Source organism: Lissotriton helveticus, chromosome 9 (genome assembly GCF_964261635.1).
Source record: "Lissotriton helveticus chromosome 9, aLisHel1.1, whole genome shotgun sequence".
Lineage (NCBI taxonomy): Eukaryota > Metazoa > Chordata > Amphibia > Caudata > Salamandridae > Lissotriton > Lissotriton helveticus.
Window position 1 is genome coordinate 346,541,965 of NC_136070.1, and position 12,568 is coordinate 346,554,532.

Below are 12,568 nucleotides of genomic sequence, written 5' to 3' on the forward strand. Positions count from 1 at the left end.
AGACAAACAGGAATAAAAGTGAATAAGGACGAAAAAGAAAGTTATTGATTCATTGTCTCATTTTCAGGCCTCGGTGTCAGGGAATAAGAAGAAGATTTCGTCATCATACTCTGCGAATTCAGGCAGGATGAGGTCAGTGCCACCGAACAGAGAACAAATCCCCTCATCTACGTTGCCGTCCTCCTCGTCTTCATGCGGCGTGCTTTCTCGTACTTTGTAATCTGGTGGTATGAGGTGCTGATTCATCTTGATCATTGTCAGCCGCTCCACATTTTTGGGCGAGAGGCGGCTCCGTTTGGGAGTTACAATGCCACCAGCAGCACTGAAAACACGTTCTGAAGACACACTTGCGAGTGGGCAAGACAAATAGTTTATAGCCAGGTTGGAAAGCTGTGGCCACAATTGTTTTTTGCCATGCCAATACTGCAATGGCTCATCATTAAGAAAGACCTCTGTTGAGTCATTCAGATAGTCCTGCACCATCGACTCAAGGTCATCAACGGTTCCTCCACTTTGCTTACTTTTTGCTGTGCCTGTGACATTTTTTCGAGAACCATACCCAAGCAAACTTAGCCAATCCTCCACAGCAGCCACTGTTAGTGTTGTGTGTGGTGCAGATGTTCCACTTGCCGGTGTCTTTAACGGCTGAGAGGTCACTTGTGCCCCAGCCACAGGTGCAGAAGTGGATTCTTGTGACTGGGGATGGCCTGCTGATGCTGATGCTGATGTACTGCCTTCTCCTTCAATAACCTGCCGTTCTTTTTCAAACCTCTTGGCTGACCAGGCTAGCCAATGTTTGTAATTTTGAACATCTTCATCAGCAAAAGGAAAGAATGCTTCGCCTGCCAGCGCCTTTTTGTAGCGTGGATCCAGAATAGTAGCACAAATGTAATGCTGTTCTGACTTGATCTTTTGAAGACGTTCATCACCACGTAGGCGCTCTAATAATTTCTCAGACAAAATAAAATGGTCTTTTTTTGTACATCTTTTTCAAACTCAGAAGACACCGCCATCAGTTGGTGCTCCAGCATGCACAACAATGGGATAGCTTTTCCCAAATTACAGTCCTCCTGGCTGACTGCACGCGTGAAGAACTCAAAAGGACGAAGCATGTCTGTCAGGCTTTTAACTATGTCCCATTGCGCCGCACTCATCCGCAGGTCTTCCTTCTGAGATGTACCCTCTGTGAAGAAATAGTGATCGAGTACCGTATACTGCTCAAACAGACGCTCAAGCATGTAGAAGGTTGAGTTCCAACGTGTTGCCACCTCCTGGATGAGTGCTTTCACTGGTATTCGACTTTGAAGTAGCAGCCTCCTCAGATGCTTCCGGGCCTTAAAAGAATGGCTGAAATGGTTGCACATTTTGAGGCAGGTGGCCATTATCGCGAATGCTGCACTGTCTCTATCACTCAAGAATTTTTGAACTACCAGGTTGATACAGTGCGCCAAACATGGCACTCTGAAATAGCCACCCTGCGACATGGCCTTAACTACATTGGCGCCATTATCCGTGGAAACATAACCAATCTTGCGTTTTTTGGGGGATAGCATTTTCAAGACCTTTTTGTCAAACTCTTCCAAAATGTTTTCTGCTGTGTGACTTTTCTCCAAGCCAAACATGGCTAGTGTTGCATGTTTCCGAGCAGCTTTGAAAACTTTGTCCGGGTCAACACCTGCGTTTAGCTTTGCTTTAACACCTGAAAAAGAGACCCAGTGTGCAGTGATGCACATGTAATCAGCGCCTGCGCCACTGGTCCACATGTCTTTTGTCAGATGTATTGTGTGAACAGCACTCTTCTGCAAAGCTGCCCCAATCGCCTCCAGCACATCTTCATGTAGTGCTGGAACCGCAACTCTGGCAAAATAGAACCGGCTAGGAACCTTCCATTTAGGGCAGAGCGTTGCCACTAATTCTAGAAAACCTACCGCTTCTACAAAAGAAAAAGGGAGAAGGTCCACAGCTAGCATTTTAGCCAGCTTAGTGTTATACAGACGCGTCAGTAATGTGGTTGCGTTCATATGGCACGTCTGAAGTAAGCATTGTTCTAATGTTGCCCTGGACCAAGCATTTACGGGCTGATAATGACTTCGTTGACCCAATTTTGCTCGCTGGTGAACTTTTGTGCGTTGGTGTCTCACTCGCTCCAATACTCTTAGTGTGCCTCACATTGGGTGTGCTGCTGACAGGGGTACGGGGTGTAAGGGAAGTGTTTGACACGTCTTCTTCCTCCTCGTCATCATCAGATGAAACATCAACGTTTCCTTGAATTCGGCCTTTCTTGATCGCATCTAGGTGCGCAAACCATTTGACAGTGTGCTGTCTCCTAAGATGACCTCTCTGGCCTCCGGTACCATAGTTGGTACCTGGCTTACCACGACTAACTGCAACCTTACAAAGGGTACAAATGGCAAACTTTGGATTTTTTTGACAAACAGTAAAGAAGTCCCAAACTGGGGACTTCAAGTGTCTGTGGGACCTGGAGGAGGCGGCGATACTGGTGGTGGTGGTCATGAAGCTAATGCCAGATGAAGTGGAGGATCTGGATTGCCCAACTTTTGTACGTTGTGCACTTTCACCGCCACTAATTAAGGTCGAGGTGGATGGAGGTCTCTTCTTGCCAGAAAGAAATATGGAAGCGGGACGAGTTGGTGTACTACTTAACTCCAATGATTGTGGTGTTTCCACTGCCTCCTCATCGACAACATCATCATCATCATCACGCTCAGCAGCTCTTCGGGCTAGGGTCAAAATGTCTGTTTGCTGCATGCCCGCTGGGGCTGCAGTGACCTTTATGATGACTGGGTCGTCGTTGGCAGAGTCTTCATCAGCAGCAGTATCCGCCACTTCTTGTTGAGCCTCATCACACTCCATAACTCTGAGACTTTGGACGAGCTTCCTTTTACGCTTAACTACCTTTGTCGGATCATGGTGTGCCTCACTCTCAGACGGCTGTGGTGCTGGCTCCCAAGTTTGATCCGTATCATCAGAAGGAGGTGTGCTTGAAGAAGATGTAGACACCACCCTTGATCTCTTCCTTGCTAGGGGTGTGGAAGACAATGAAGGATCATCAGGAGGAGTGGCTTCCTCAAATGATACCTCGCCTTGATTGTCGATTTCCTGATGTGCCCCTACTTCGGGAGGAACAACTATTGTGGGCACTTGTGACCCTCCATGCACCTCTGCTTGCGCATCTCCTTGCGCTGCCTCTCCTTCCACATGTACTTGGGCTTGTACTTGCACATGTGATTGTTGTTGCGGCTGTGGTTGTTCAACACTCGTCAGATGAGCTACAACAACCTGTGTTGATTGAGGGACATTGCTGCTGCTTTCTTGCGATGAGCCAACATCACTGGTCGATGGTGATTGAAGAACTATACTGGCTGCCTCTGCAGCACTCAAGGCCTTGGACTTAAGTTGGCCTGGTGGTGGTGGTGGCACTGAGCCCAATGGAGCGGGGGTGCTGCTGCCAGCTTGGTCCCCAGCAGATCCTGCTGCTGCTGCAGGCATACTTTTTTTTTTACTCCCAAAAAAAGGGGCGGGCGGCACACCAGTGTCCTTGGTAACTTGCTTCTTCTGCTCCTTACTGGCACCTTTCTTGCTAGAGGAGCTACGGGTTACTTTTTTTGGGGCCATCTTCTTCAGAGCAGGTCAGCAGGCAGCAGTTGCACGAGTTGCAGAGGGTTCTGTGTCCAGACGTGACGTCGCGTGACGTTATGCTGCACACACACACCGCTGCAGGACTTCTTCCTGGCACTGGTGGTTCTCTTGAGTCTTCTTGTGCACCTAAAAGCAATGGAAGACAGAGGAACATCAGTTCAGTTATACACCCCAAAAAATCGACAAAACACAGAAAAATGAGCACAATCCCATGCCATCCATGATGTTTACATTGAAGACACCCCACAGAAAGACTAGGGACATGCAAGTATGCAACACTCACTACCCCTGGGCATAATGGATGAAAAGTAGGCAAAATAAGTGCATGCCTCAGACACTGCCTCTCTTCAAAATGGCCCCTTACACCCCAAGCACATGTTGCCTGTACCAGCCAGCACTCAAGATGGCCACCACCACCACCCACATGGCCAGTCCACATCAACAGTACACCCCCAAAAACAGAAAAACAGCCAGAAATCACCACAATCCAATGCCATCCATGATGTTTACATTAAAGAGAGTGAGACCACACCACAGGCACACTCAGTCCATGCACCACCACCCCTGGGCAAAAGGCCACACCAGCAGCCCCCAAAAAACGACAAAAAACAATAAAATAAGCACAATCCCAGCCCATCCATGGCCTCAATTATGTTTAAATTCAAGAAGACACCCCACAGAAAGACTAGGCCCATGCAACACTCACCACCCCTGGGCAAAGGGCCCCACCAGCAGGCCCAAAAAAACGACCCAAAAAAATAAAATCAGCACAAGCCCAGCCCATCCATGGCCTCAATGGTGTTTAAATTCAAGAAGACACCCCTCAGAAAGACTAGGCCCATGCAACACTCACCACCCCTGGGCAAAGGGCCCCACCAGCAGGCCCAAAAAAACGACAAAAAACAATAAAATCAGCACAATCCCAGCCCATCCATGGCCTCAATGGTGTTTAAATTCAAGAAGACACCACTCAGAAACACTAGGCCCATGCAACACTCGCTACCCCTGGGCATAATGGATGAAAAGTAGGCAAAATAAGTGCATGCCTCAGACACTGCCTCTCTTCAAAATGGCCCCTTACACCCCAAGCACATGTTGCCTGTACCAGCCAGCACTCAAGATGGCCACCACCACCACCCACATGGCCAGTCCACATCAACAGTACACCCCCAAAAAACAGAAAAACAGCCAGAAATCACCACAATCCAATGCCATCCATGATGTTTACATTAAAGAGAGTGAGACCACACCACAGGCACACTCAGTCCATGCACCACCACCCCTGGGCAAAAGGCCACACCAGCAGCCCCCAAAAAACGACAAAAAACAATAAAATAAGCACAATCCCAGCCCATCCATGGCCTCAATTATGTTTAAATTCAAGAAGACACCCCACAGAAAGACTAGGCCCATGCAACACTCACCACCCCTGGGCAAAGGGCCCCACCAGCAGGCCCAAAAAAACTACCAAAAACAATAAAATCAGCACAAGCCCAGCCCATCCATGGCCTCAATGGTGTTTAAATTCAAGAAGACACCCCTCAGAAAGACTAGGCCCATGCAACACTCACCTCACCACCACCCCTGGGCAAAGGGCCCCACCAGCAGGCCCAAAAAAACGACAGAAAACAATAAAATCAGCACAATCCCAGCCCATCCATGGCCTCAATGGTGTTTAAATTCAAGAAGACACCCCTCAGAAACACTAGGCCCATGCAACACTCACTACCCCTGGGCATAATGGATGAAAAGTAGGCAAAATAAGTGCAGGCCTCAGACACTGCCTCTCCTCAAAATGGCCCCTTACACCCCAAGCACATGTTGCTGCCTGTACCAGCCAGCACTCAAGATGGCCACCACCACCACCCACATGGCCAGTCCACATCAACAGTACACCCCCAAAAAACAGAAAACAGCCAGAAATCACCACAATCCAATGCCATCCATGATGTTTACATTAAAGAGAGTGAGACCACACTACAGGCACACTCAGTCCATGCACCACTACCCCTGGGCAAAGGGCCCCACCAGCAGCCCCAAAAAAACGACAAAAAACAATAAAATAAGCACAATCCCAGCCCATCCATGGCCTCAATTATGTTTAAATTCAAGAAGACACCCCACAGAAAGACTAGGCCCATGCAACACTCACCACCCCTGGGCAAAGGGCCACACCAGCAGGCCCAAAAAAACGACAAAAATCAGCACAATCCCAGCCCATCCATGGCCTCAATGGTGTTTAAATTCAACAAAACAGTTGTATCATGCACCCCTAACCAACCCTGGTCCTACTGGATACTGTGGCTACCCACAATATAATTTATTTAATGTTCTGAAAAAGTTCCAAAATTGTACTTGCAGCAACTGTAATGCCCCAAACAAACTTACTTGTGAAAGTTGATTTCTAATCCAAAAGTGATCCAAAGACAGTCAAAAAGGCCTCAAATCCAAATATCCAGCAGCACCCACAAAAAGTAATCCTTCCAGCTCCAGATCCAAATGAAAGTGACCAGGAGATGGACAAAGCACTGGGAGGAGCCTGCTGGACAGGAACAGGAAGTTGGAGACTGTGGGGCACTTCCTTCCTCCCCCCCCCCAAAAATGGACTCCTTGCAAAAAAAAAGGCCATGCAAATGTCAACCTGAGGAGTGATTCTGATAAAAATCCTAATTTTCTGAAGGTTTATCCTGTTTGCTGGTGATTTTCTTGTGCAGAATTGCAAAAGCTCTATTTCGCGAGTGCGAGATTGTTCCTTTCCGCCGCAACTACGTGTTCGTAATTGCGAACTCTCGCGAGGTGTGCTGTGCAAGGTGGCAAGCCGCGATTACGTATTCGCGGGCGCCAAACTCCCGCGGGATCACGCAGCAAGATCCAAAATGGCGCGGCACTCGCAAAGAAAAACAACTCGGCAAACGCTAAATGACGGAAAGTGAACGCCGTGCACCACGCCGCGCGCCGCAACCAAGCAAAAAATCCGCCGCGAGCGGATTCACGGATTTTCGACAAATTCGCGAGAGTTCGCGGATTGCGAATTTGCCGAAAATCCGAAAAATCCGCGAGCGGAGCGGATTTTACGCCCATGCTTACTGTGCAATTCATGAATAGAGAACTTGGACTGACATGAGTTGTAGAGTGAGGATTCAAACAATACTCCCTCAGAAAAGCAAAGAGGGCGCAGCTCACATTCTGTCCATTGGTCAAAACGATTATAATTACCTTATTTAGAGTTTGCATGAAGGGCTCCGCTTCTCCATTCGCTTGTGGCCGGTGGGGTATAATCTTTCTGTGTTGATCACCCTGGGATCGTAAGCATTCAGTGAATTCTTGACTCGAGAACAGATGACTATTGTCAGTGCGCAGTTCCTTGAGTAATCCATGAGTGGTGATAATTTTTTCTAAACAAGGAATTGACTGACTGGTGGTGGTGGATTTCCTGACCTCAACCTCAGGATATTTTGAAAAGTCATTGATGAGCACTAGCATGTGTAGCTCCGGGAGGCTACCAAAATCTGCACTGGCTCTTTGCCAGGGGAATGGGGGGATGGTTTCAGTGATGACAGGTGCTGGCGGATCTTCAGGACCTGCAGCTTGGCAGAGAGAGCCCTGGTGAACAGCCTGCTCTACTAGGGTATCCAGATAGGGAAACCACACCTTCCACCTCAGTCGAGAATTCGTCTTGTTGACCCCTTGATGGGCCAGATGGGCAAGATCAATCACTAGCTGTTGTAATGTCACAGGAACCACTAGACATGACCCACTCAAGAGACAGCCTTCCAGGGACACCACCAGCTCCTCGCAAACATTGTGTAGGGAGGCTAACGTCAGCCTCGCATCATCAGTATGATATGTAGTTTTGTCAAGCAAGGTACACCATCATCTGGATCGCACAGCAGAAATGCTCAACTGGATGCACTCTTCAGTGTTGGTGGCTCAAGGGAGATAGGGAGTGGTCTTGAGCGCTCAACAATGAAACAAACGTATTCCTCCACCTCTTCCGCGTCAAGCTCTTCACTTTTGGTAGCAGGACGGGCATGTCTGGACAGGTAGTCCGCAGGATTCTGAGTCCTGGGGCAAAAAACAAGTGTGAAATGATATTCCTGCAACTGCAGAATCCATTTTTCTGTTCGGGGTGGGGCTTGGATGATGACCCCATGAACAACCGGAGGAGGGGTTTGTGATCAGTGTGTACAACAAAAGGTTGGCCGTAAAGATACAGATGAAAATGACGGGATCCCCAATGTACGGCAATGGCCTCTTTTTCACTGTGAGACTACTGCTGCTCCATCTAAATCAGCATGCGGCTGGCGTATGCCAGCGAGCCCATTCTCCCTTACTCTGTTTTAGAGACAACACCACTCCAAGGCCAGTGGGGCTGACATAAACTGACAGTTCACATTCTTTGGCAGGATCAAAGTAGACCAAGGTGGTGTTGGCCGATAGTGCCAGGTTTGAGACCTGGAAAGCCTTCTCATGATCAAGCCCACTGTTCCAGACTGTGTTGGATTTGACTAACTCCCTCAGTGGAGCGATAAGGTCAGTGAGATTATGAATGAACCGGCCACAATACATGAGCATGCCAAGGAAACTTCTTATTCGGTCACATTGGTGGGTGATGGGGCAGCCTGAATGTCCTGGGCTTTGACGGGATCAGGTGACATCCCATTTTGGGAAAATTGATATCCAAAAAACGCAATATCTGAGGTACTGGGTTTTTCAGAACCGGTACCGAACCGGTAACCCAGCGGTGCAGGGTACACCCAAAGACCTCGAGTACTTTCCTGATTCAGACCACAGAAACTCAGAGTCTTCTAGGTGAAGTCAAGGATCGATTTTATTGGCTGCAACCAAGTAACAGGTCCTAGAAGTACAACACACAGGATGTATTATTCTCAGGAGACTGCTCAAATTAACAAAGTCAGGCTTCTCCTTTTATACGAAATATTGTGCTTTAGGCAAACATTCTTCGAATTTTAGTATACCATAGACATGTTCCCATTACAAAGAAAAAGCAGAGTCATGATGACAGCCCACATTTCTGTTTGTCCAGCTCATAATAAATTACCCGGCAAGGCCCCGCATTTCCATCAGATACCGGTGGACCCCCAATAAAAACGGGCACCTCCCCATCATAAAGCAAGTGAGAGAGAAAAGAGCAGGGACAGGTGTGAGCAAGATTCGGCAGGGTGTGTGTGCGATGAAAAGAGTTTTATGGCCTGTTGTGCCTTGATGCTATCTCGTTCGGCCACTGGGAGAGGAACTGACCAAACAGGTTCGGCCTGGGGCAATGGTTCCAACTTGCCCAGGTCAGAGAAAAGTCAATTAAGGTGTACGTGTCCTTCGGAATCGAATTTAGCTGTATTATAAGCCTATGTAAAGGGCAACTCACAAAATGGCTGCGGTACACAAAATGGAAGCCAAGGGTTCAGAACGAATATGACGATTTCGAAGTGAAATCGTCACTCGAATATGACGAAAATGCTTGTACATAGTGTACTAGCCATTCTCGGTCTTTTGATACCAAATTCATCATGTTACGACGAAGTTTAATTCTCGAGTCCAGAATTATTACACGAGTCCAGAATTTTCAGAACCACAAACCCTCCTTTGGCCCTTACATAGGCAATTTAACCTAATCTCATGCTAATCTGAGTCCAGGTCTATATTCCTGAAGTCATTGAGATATTGCTGTAACATCATTCTATTACATAGTTCGTCTCTTGATACAGGCTTCCTTACACATGATGTGGCACAGAGGCCACATATTGCAGGAGCACACTGCACGCACAGACAGAACAGGAAAAGAATGGCTAAGGCCATCCCAATGACCATCAGAATTTTCCATCCCCAGCCGGATATCAGTTCCCAGAACCATCCCATTAACGACCAATCTCCTTTATCCACATGAATAGATTCGGAAATCTTATGCAGTTTGGAGATGGCCTGGTACACTGTTGGAGCGTTATCTGGAATGAAAACACAGCAACTCGATTGGATCAATTTACATACCCCACCTCGGTCTGCAAGTATGACGTCTAAAGCGACCCTGTTCTGAAGGGTCATAAGACGATCCGGCTGGAGCTCAGCAGTCAAGTTGCCAAGGGCACCAGCAGTTTCAATCACGGTGGACTCAACCACCCTTGTCAATTGCCTTATGTTCCTGCTGTTAACCATGGGTCCCCAGAACGGCAGAAAACCCTTTGCGAAGTCCCCAAATTCTTGACCCGCAGTGTCTTCTTTACTCAAGACACCTCTAACTACCCTTGTCTTGTGGTAATCTGCCGCTGCCGTGTAGGTGGGGGTCACCAGGAACGAAACAAAACATGAGCCCGAAAAGTCAGGGGGCAACCATGTATAGGCTCTATCGTGGCAGATGAAATAGGTACCCTTAGCTGCTAAAAACGCAGGGGAAGTCTGAGACCCAAAAACATAAGTTTCAGTACAGACACTCTTCCCTAACTGAGCTCTGGGATTCTTGCCAGTACCTTGCAGACATAGGTGACCCTGATGGGGTACAATCCAAATCGGGGAGGATCTCTTAGTTTGCTGTTTTTCACTTAAAGTAGCTCCATATCCGGTCACGTTCCATCCTATATATGCAAATATCTCATCTTCCGGGGTAGTTTCATAAGAAATTTCTTCCTTAATCATGTCAACTATACCTTTGACTAGGGCGCTAGTCTTGGGGTTGTCTTTTACAGAACGTAGGGGGTGGACTTCACGTGCGTATATGAACATTGTTCTGTATGCCCACACAGAACCATTATGGCTGAAAGGCAGAACCAGATAAGGGATACCTTTATCCGTTGTGTGAGGCATAAGACCACACACCCAACAGTTAGTCGTGTTCATTACAAGTTGGTGTTGGTGCAAGAGCTGAACAAAGGAGTTATTAATGAACTCTAATCTCCTAGCTGATTCGTGTTCAGGAAGGGGTTGAAAAGAGTGTGGGGAAACAGTAGAAGGAGGAGGTATGGGCGATGTAGTGGGTGCAAATGTTACTCGAAAAGAGAATAAAACATAACTTATTAAAAATATCATCATACTGAATAACATGAAAATGCACAATATCAAAAAGCTTTTCTTTGTCATTATTTTACATAATCTGTGTTTAAAGTTCATTTCCTTGGCAGGTCTCTCCATCTCGAAAAACTCCATCCTCTCTAAAGTGCTGCCCGCGATGGGAGGTTGATTCTGCTAAGGAATGCTTCTGTCAGTCTAGGCCAACTCCCTTGGACCAACCAGAACTGCCGACCTAACGTCGTCAGCTGCACCCCAAAGACTTTGGGCAATCGCGGCCCTAGCAGCGGAACCCGGATGACGGTTCGAAAAACTAAAATAAGCAAGTTTCTCAGATGGGAGAGCTGCACTTTCAAAAATAGTACTTGGAGGGAAAAAAACACTTTTATTAGTTCGTATTTCTCGGCCTCAAATTGTATCTTTGCTTTCCTGGTATTGTGTGATCCCGGAAAAGGAGTTCAGGCTCTGTAGTGTTCAATGGAACTGACGGTGATACAGCTGGTTCCAAGGTTTTGTCACTCTCTTGTTCAGTCAGTGTTCCTTTTACTCGTGCATCACTGAAAGGCAGAAAACGTGGCACGGTTTCAGTTTCTGAGTCAGCGACATCCTTCTGGACCCACTGGTCATACGGCAGAGGAAAAGGGATCCTTTTACAATGGACCCCGTGGATCCAGTGCTTCTTCCCTTCCACTCGAACAGCTGATCTTGTGGAAAGAAGGACGAGGTGCGGCCCGGTCCACCTGGGCTGGTCGTTCTTGGTTCGCTAGAAATTCTTGACAAGGACCCAGGATCCAGGGTCGATTGCGTGACCTGGAGTTTCAGAGACCGGAGGCAGGGTGTCGTGAACCTGTTGATGCAAAACACGCAATTTAGCTGTCAATTCGTACAGATAATCGAGCAAAACAGGGTGTTCGAGTTCGCTGAACTTAGTGGGCCTTGGCACTCCCCATATGTTGGCCGGGCGGCCAAAAACTATCTCATAGGGACTGAGTTTCACTCGCGAATGCACAGTCATTCTGGTGGATAGGAGTGCTAAGGGTAGAGCATCAGGCCATTTAAGACCTGTGCTCGCTTGAATTTTGGCTAGTTTTAACTTAAGCGTGCCATTGTAACATTCTACTAATCCAGCTGATTGGGGGTGATTTGCAGCGTGGAACTTCTGTTGAATGCCTAGCCCTTCACATACTTTCTTCATCACTCGACCCACAAATTCACTTCCGTTATCACTCCAGACCATTCTAGGCATTCCAAATCTAGGGAAGAACTCTTTCACAAGGGCTTTCGCTGTGGACAAGGCAATATTGTCTTTTAGGGGGTATGCTTCTACCCATCTTGAGAAGGCGCAAACAACAACGAGTACGTATTTTAAGTTGTTGCACCTTTCCATGTGGATGAAATCTAGCTGCAAAACCTCAAACGGATACGTAGGAGGCGCAAAATGACCAGCTGGAGTTGGGGTTCCCCTACCAGGATTGTGTTTCAGACACACCATGCAATTCTTGACAACATTCTCTGCACACTTGGGAATCTCAGCATTTTGCCATACTGGAGCCAACAACTTGCAAATCCCTTTCACGCTGATGTGAGCCATTCCATGAGCCATAGTAACCACTGCAAGCACGTACGCATCGGGTAACAACCATCTCTGATGCTCTGACAATTCAACCCAACAACCATTTGCATCCATTCTACCCGTACTTTCTCTCCACATGTTCAACTCTTTCTCTGTAGCCTCAGCTTGAATAGACTTCACAATCTTTATCGTGTCTTCACACATTCCAACATCACCAACCCATCTTGCAGGACCTGCAACCAGGGGCGTAGCTAGAGCTTGTGGCGCCCGGGGCTATCCCACAGGCTGCCGCCCCTGGGGGTTGGGGGAAGGGGTGCT